General features: G+C 41.4%; 1 long non-coding RNA gene across 1 annotated transcript; it reads left to right on the forward strand.

The window, feature by feature from the left end:
• Nucleotides 1-561: 561 nt before the first annotated feature.
• LOC135980294 (uncharacterized) lies at nucleotides 562-5,881 on the forward strand. The gene is made up of 2 exons (XR_010597421.1): nucleotides 562-2,501; nucleotides 3,210-5,881. It is a non-coding gene; the product is annotated as an uncharacterized LOC135980294 (long non-coding RNA).
• Nucleotides 5,882-8,000: the final 2,119 nt, after the last annotated feature.

Raw genomic sequence — 8,000 nt, forward strand, 5'->3', positions numbered from 1 at the left:
CACACAAATATGCATCCCAAGAAGTGGGTTGTAGTCCACGAAAACTTATGCTCTAATAAATTTGTTAGACTCTAAGGTGCCACAAGTACTCCTGTTCTTTTTGCAGATACAGACTAACACGGCTGCTACTCTGAAACAAATACCCCAAGAGAACTAGCTTCAGTATTGGAGGAAAAACCCTCTGACCACACCCCTTTAGCTGTAATCTACCACCCCACATTTTGAAAGATCTGACTAACATATTTTCCTGATGGTCACATTTGTAAAACAGTGGACACCCATTTAATGCCTTCTTTAAAAGTTAGTTTGTCACTGATATAGTCATTTAAAGCAGGTTTCAGAGTAGCAGCCGTGTTAGTCTGTATCCGCAAAAAGAACAGGAGTACTTGTGGCACCTTAGAGACTAACAAATTTATGCATCCGAAGAAGTGGGATCTAGCCCACGAAAGCTCTGAGGTGCCACAAGTACTCCTGTTCTTCATTTAAAGCAGAGGTTCTCAAACTGGAGGGGTGAAGGGCGTGAGATGCTTTGGGGGGGGGGGGAGGGAGAATGCACACATTTTCCCCACCACAATGAATAACCAGCAAAGCTGTAAAAAGCGACAGAGTCCTGTGGCACCTTATAGATTAACAGACATTTTGGAGCAGAGCTGATTCTTCCAGACATATCAGGTCCTCAAATGGCACTATGCATTTGACTCTAGCTGGCGCTGTGCATTATGGGTTTCTGTTAAGCTTGCATAGTATTACAAAAAGGCGTTGCCATCTGTACGTTAATCCGTTTGCTGTGACGCGGTGTGCACATTTAATTGTAAGCATTGACCACAATCACAGTTCTTCTTTTACTCTTATTACAATGGATCATTGGCTCATTCGTGGAATTGGTGGAATTGCTCCACTCCAGAAAACAGGCGCACCCATCACACTCCTAACAACAGTGTGATGCCAGTAAGCATATCTCACTTACTATATATTTAAATGGCTCTGTTTGAATTCAATGCCTTACTGTTTTTAATATTTAGTGAGAGTTGCATGTTGATTTTTTTTTATTGGTATGTGTACTTGTGTGGCAGGAGGGAGGGTGTAAACTACTACAGACACAAAGAAGAGGGGTGCGATCAAATACGTTTGAGAACCACTAATTTAAAGCACAGCAAAATTCCTATTTTCTGTTTCTCCTCCTTCTTACCAGTTTAGGCCATGTCTACGCTAGCAATCTTACAGCGGCAAAGCTGTACCAATGTAAGATTGCTTGTGTAGTCCCTCTGTGCTGACGGGAGAGAGCTCTCCGGTTGATGTAATAAAACCATCTAAATGAGCAGAGGTAGCTTTGTCGGTGGGACAGTGTCTCTCCCGCCAACATAGCGCCGTGCCCATAAGTGCTTATGCCAGCAAAATGTATGTCGCACAGGGGTGTGGTTTTCACACCCCTGAGCGACATACGTTTTGCAGACATAAGGGGTAGCGTAGCCATGATCTTAGATTGCTTTGTGACTATTATAGCCTAAACATGGAGAACTTGACATATATCTCATAAATGAGCTGTATGGTGGCTGACATTTCAGCGTTGTAGCAAATACAAGTGCAGTGAAGCTCACTGTAATGATAAAAAGGCGACTGGTGAATGGGACGGTGTTATGGGTATGTGGAATCAGCATGCATACGGAAATAGTTTAGTGATTTGTTCGAACTGTCTCCTGATTCTAAATATTATGAAATGATAAATAGTGTTTATCCTGCTAGATTTACTGTATACTGAGCTTGCCTATGAGGACGGATACAGGGATTTCTCCTCCCTCATTTTGAAAGACCATGCAAGAAACTGCTGCTTCTAGAAAATCTGTCCACAGCATGAAATAAACCTTTTGAACTGCCAGTCTGACTCAGTGGTATGATCCAAGGGCACTAGGGAAAGTAAGGCGGAATGGAAATAACTGATCAGGGATAGGAGAAAGAAAAGCAGAAGAAGGAAAGAGTGAGGGAGATGGTGCCATGTTTTGGAGAGTGGGGAGAGATGGCTGTTGGTAGACAAGCAGTGCTGTGTGAAATGGTTTTGGTACACAGAGCCACACCTATAAAACTACTTTTCTGGTTTTGCTGAAAGTATGGCTTGTGACACTTGTATCATTGTTCTGAAAAACAGAATTTAGCAACTGCCTTCTTCCTTCCCCCATCTCTAGTTTTTTCCAAGTAAAAATTAAAGGCCCCACAATGCACACTGGAATGCACTCATGAGCCAGTAACACACCCTGTTGTGTGTTACTGCTGGATTATAGCCTGTCTTGTGAAAAGGTCTTTATATTCACTTAATTTTTTTATATTCCTTTATCAATTACTGTCCTTATCTTAACAGGTGTCTATAAAAATACAGGATATTTGGGGGCAGTGGACTGACTGACTTTTCCCACCACAGTTTGGAGCAACCATGGAAAAGATTCTAGCTGGATAGTGACTGTGGCATGAGAGCAAAGAAATACAGTGCAATGGAAATCGTCACCTCGGTGAGAGTGGAAAGTCACTAATAGATTTGCTGGAAAGTGTCTCTTAGCAGTGTTCCTTCTAATTTTTCCCACCCATGTGCGGAATGAATTTTATGATGTGCACCAATATGGAGGTGATGTTATGGAGGTGATGTACACATCACCTCCATATTGGTACATATAAAAAAAATCATATGGTGGGGGTGGGGTCGAGGGGTTTGGAGTGTGGGAGGGAGCTCAGGGCTGGGGCAGAGGGTTGGGGTGCAGGGATGTGAGGGCTCCAGCTGTGGGTAGGGTGGGGCCAGAATGAGGGGCTCAGGGATGGAGCATAGTGTTAGGGTGGGGGGGGATGGCTTTGGCTGGGGGTGCAGGCTCTGGGGTGGGGCTGGGGATGCAGGGTTTGGGGGTGCAGGAGGGTGTTCTGGGGCTACGGTGGGGAGAGAGGACTCTCCCCAGGTCTATCTCTCCACAGCAGCACCTGGGCTGGGGGGGAGAGGCGGAGGAGGGGTACCACAGGGTACTGAAAGGGGTACAGGAGTCTGGAAAGTCTGAGAGCCACTGGTCTAGACCTACCACAGAAAGAAACTGTGAGGTTTTGAGGTCAGGCCTTTTTCTGCTACTGATGGCAGAATCCCCTTGTAGCCACAGTCTTAATTTGGTGATTAAGCCTAAGCACAAAAATCATCCACTATCCAAAAGGATTAACATCAGGGGGCCTGTCATTGCCAGGTATCTACATCAAAGGCATCATCATGGCTGCGCTCCTTGTTAGTATGAAGTGAAGAGGCCAAGTCTGAACTATTTTCTGTCACTGTTCAGGTCAGGCAAGTCACTGAAGTGGGGAGGAAAGTTGGTACTACTGTTATACTAGTAGAATAAAAACCAGCAGGATCTTATTAAGAGGGATAAGGCAAAGATGCCACATTTATTGTAAATATAATGATAAAGCAAAAGATAAAAGTAAACAACGTTGTTTGACTACCTATTCCTATCACTACTTATTCCTTACACACACACACACACTCTCTCTCTCTCATTCAAGTTCTGTATAGGTGTTATAGTTACCAGCCTAGAAGTTACTCATGCCAAGTTACTGGCCAGGTATATTGGTCATGAGGATGGAGCCGAGTCCGTGTCAGGTGCACCTGATGCTCCTGGAGGCTGGCAGCAGAACCAGAGACTCAAAGTCCTCAATCTTTAGAGTCCATTCTTATAGGAATTAATTCCTGTTACTCTATGGGAGCAGTTTCATCCTGCTGTTGCTGACTCAATCAGCAGATGGCACATTTCTGTCCAAAGTGGCACATTCCTGGTGGCTCCACACTGTCCAAAGTTTGTGTTTCTCATCCTTCCAGGTGATGGGGTGGATCCCAGTTTACCCTCCGGAGGGGTGGGGGGGTGTTGTCTCGTGGTCCTACTTGACACATTTTTCGGCCGATGGATACTCCCTTTCTAGGCTGGCGCCTCCCTAACCATTCATGTACATCAAGCATTCATCAACATACATTCCATATCTTAACCGTGTTTTAATTTACTGTCTCCACCACTTTTGGGGTGTGTGCTAATTCATTTGAGACTCCCGGCCCTTTAATCACAGAGGGTGGGGGTCTGTTCCTAGGAGCCCTTGCTGTTACAATGAAGTGAAAGTCACTTAACGGCTTATAGCGTTTGTTTACATTGTATTAATTACTTCAAGAACAAAGTCAATTAACTTGTTTGTAAGTTTTACATAGTGATAAAGTATCTTTCACAGGACAGATATAATCAATGGTTTCTACAGACAGTAGCTTACAAGTTTTAACAGAAGACCCAAGAGATGTTTGTACTTGGTGAAACTGTTGGATTTTAAAGTGTGGGGGACAAATTATGGGGGAATGACTGTTAGTACCTTCTTTAATATCCCTACACTACTGTTACCCATACTGTACCTGTTTATGTTGACAAAAGGAAAATGCATGTTTCCAAGCAGGACTATCTGCATCTGTCATAACTAATAAACTAAAAATATTTTAAAAAAATATTTAAGTACTTGCTTACAGATGAAGGAAGACAGAGGGAGAATATCTAAAGAAATTGTAGGCTTGGCAATGAAATGGGTGAAAAATATTGTTCAAATTATGTTTTATATAACTTGACAGTGCCCCCTTTTTTTAAGTTCCATTTCCACTGTGACCAATAATTCTGAGTGCCTGTAAATCCTCTCCTTTAGTTGGATTTTTTCCCTTTTTGGATTGATATAGGAAAATGACTCTGCTTTTAATGATATGCATGTTTTTAAACTCAAAGTGACACAGTTTCTCTTTTGTATGCTGTGACTGTCATGCACAGTAAAAGGCTACAATTAATTTATCTAGAAAAATGCAGAACACTTCATTGATGCTCTCTGGGTCTTGTATATCTTTTCATTTCATCATCCTCTATTTGGGGTTATGCTAAATCTTGCATTAAAATGTGCTTTCATCACTGGGCAGTCTCATATTAAAGTGATTTTGTGTGAGATAACTGGAATGCTGAAACTGTGGTCCATTAAAGTAACTGAGGTTTATTGGGGTTCATTTTGCTTTGCACATCTTAACGAAACAGCTGGATTTACCCATATTTGGTGAGTCCACCAGACATCTTTGCTAAGTATATTACTGGATGGATTTCTCTTTCTTACGCTTATCATAGAATTGAAGTACTATGCTGAAAAGGAGCAGCACAGACTTCATTTCCATCCTCAGTTTACATGTTATGTCTTCCATTCATTTTTAGCACAGAACATTAGTTGCATTAAGTGAGTTTGGGCCCAATGACACTTCAGTAATAAGGATGACTTTGGAGCATACCTGTAAAGGAAAATGTGAAGTTTGTTAGGCTGATTACAGTTTCCCTTGGAGAAAAGAACAAACTCTTAACTAAAGCTAGGTATTTTAAGTAACTTCTATGTGATAAAGATTGTGCATGTATGAAAAAGGTAATTAACAATAGTTTTATGACTGAAACTTTTCAATGACCAAACCTAGAATAACCCATGTGTGAAATCTGCAGATTGGTTACCTTTTTGAATTTAAGATTGCAGTGTTGTTGCATTTCTCCTATGAATGAATGGTTTATTAATTAATGGTAGGGGGACTTTCCCTCTTGGAAAATGCCTTCTGTTTGGGGAGTCTTTTAAATATGGTGACCAGGAACCAACTTGTGTAATTCTTGGAAAAATGATTTTTAATCTCATTTTCTAAATTCCGTTTTTTTCTTGTATTTTTAGGAGGGAAATTTACACATCTCAAATAATTGGAAATGCTCACACCAAGTATTCACAACTGTGGATCTAGAACTTAATTTACAGTGTAATAATATTTGGGGATGCAGTAAGTCAGGCTGTTTCTCAATTTATAACTTTGAAGTGAAGAAAACAAAAACATCACTTGTACTTTCATTAAAGTGCAGTAATTAAAATCACTGTGATAAAACAATTTTATGATGTTTATAATTTTGACAGTTTAAAAATGATTTGTCATTAGTTAAATGTACAGTGGCAGTTTTAGGTTTAGAGGAAGCTCTAGTGACCGCCCGTAAGAAGTAATTCAATGAATCCGTCATTAATCATTTCATTCTGCAGCTAATAATACTGGGTTTAATCCAGAAACTGAGAAATTTCCTCGGGGAAAATTTTTTCCTTGTTGAAATATATGGGGGCATGTGTAGTAAATTTAACTGGAGTTAGCTGTTCTTGTATTTTGAGAAGATATAGGGACTTTCTCTAAGCCCTGTACAAACCTCAACAATATACAGGGTAAGTCAGTTTTTCTTGAAATATTCTTCTATCAGAATTCTAATAAGATGACATGTTTAAAAAAACATGTCAGTGTAAATAGTCAGCAGCACAACTTGTTTTTGGCTGTCATTTGTTCCTCTTATTCCGATGGCTTGCAAGCTAACTCACAACACTCTCTATTCTTAAAACAGGCTCTATAATGAGGAGCCCAACCATTTTATTTATGATCTGTATATTCTTCTGAAAGTATGGATGTTTACTTTCTGACCATTCTTCACAGAAACCGAAAAACTTACCAATGTTATGAAGGCTACTGTATACGTGATAAAGATAATTAGGCTCTGGTTGAACAGTTACAAATTTCTATGCTGAAAGAGGAGTACAGTAATTTGGGTAAAAATGAAAAATAGAAATTTAGATTCAGTTCTGGAAATGGAAGTCCTTTAGTTATTCACAGTGGGTGTGGCCTCAACAGACGCAGTGCAGGTGTCCCACCAATGTCTTAACTCTGAACTGCAGAGAGCAATTCTAATGATAGGAGGGTTGCTCAGTTCAGCAGAATGCAACTTGTGGTGGATCCTGTGAGGAGTACAGGCAAACGCTAGGAACTAGACAAACTAACTTGTGGTAATCTTCCAATTTTGGCCAACTTCGGTCCGCTTCAAATTAGTGGGGTGGAGTTGAAAAACTTTGAATTTAATCACTGCTGTTCTGAGTCATCCAGCCCCATACCAGTTTAAAACTTTGAAGAAATCTGTCAGTCTTTCTAAATAACCATAAACTAAATAAAGCTCATCATCACACTATGCTTTTTATAATTGGAAACTTTTGGGGTTTTTTATAAAGAAGTGTTGTGACCAGAAACACACACTAACCCAGGGGTTCCCAAACTGGGGGTCGGGACCCCCCAGGAGGTCGCAAGGTCATTATGGGGGGGGGGGTCGCGAGCTGTCAACCTCCACCCCAAACCCTGCTTGCCGCCAGCATTTATAATGGTGTTAAATATATTAAACAGTGTGTTTAATTTATTAGGGGGGTCACACTCAATGGCTTGCAATCTGAAAGGGGTTGCCAATAAAAAAGTTTGATACCCACTGCAATAACCCTTTTTGTTTACTGTAAGAAAAATACAAATGGGTAAAGAACTCAGGACTGAGCAAAATGTCTACCCAAGAAAATTGATCGTGAAACTTTCCTTATGACTGGAATGTATACATTACAAATGCTAGAGTGACACAGCTGCAGTACTGTAGTGTAGATACTTTTTCCCTTGCTGTAGTAAATACACCCTCTCCGAAGCAGTAGTTAGGTCAACTGAAGAATTCTTGCTCCTGAGGGCATTCTGCACCAAAACATTTTAAATTCTGTGCCAAAAAATTAAAAATTCTGCATACAATATTTTAAAATTCTGCAAATTTTATTCATCAAATAAATGTGGAGGCTCCAGCATGGCATTGGGGAGGGGAGCACAGGCCACTAGCTGCACAGAGGTGGGAGATCACTGCAGCTCCACTCCGGACTATGGACTCAGTGGTGAGGCTGCACCAAACCCTGACACAGCGTAAGGACCCGGCCAGGCCCAGAAACATCCCAGGGCCCTGCCCCTCTGTGTGGGCAGGCAGGGTCAGCAAGGCAGATTCCAAGTGTGGAGGGGCTTAATGTGGGGGGAACCAGGTGTGGGTTGAGATGGTTCTGTGTGGGGCAATCTGGGTGTGGGCAGTTCAGTGGAGGATCTGGGTGTGGGGGGAATCTGGATGCACAGG

The sequence above is a fragment of the Chrysemys picta genome, unplaced genomic scaffold (genome assembly GCF_011386835.1).
Source record: "Chrysemys picta bellii isolate R12L10 unplaced genomic scaffold, ASM1138683v2 scaf2565, whole genome shotgun sequence".
NCBI lineage: Eukaryota > Metazoa > Chordata > Testudines > Emydidae > Chrysemys > Chrysemys picta.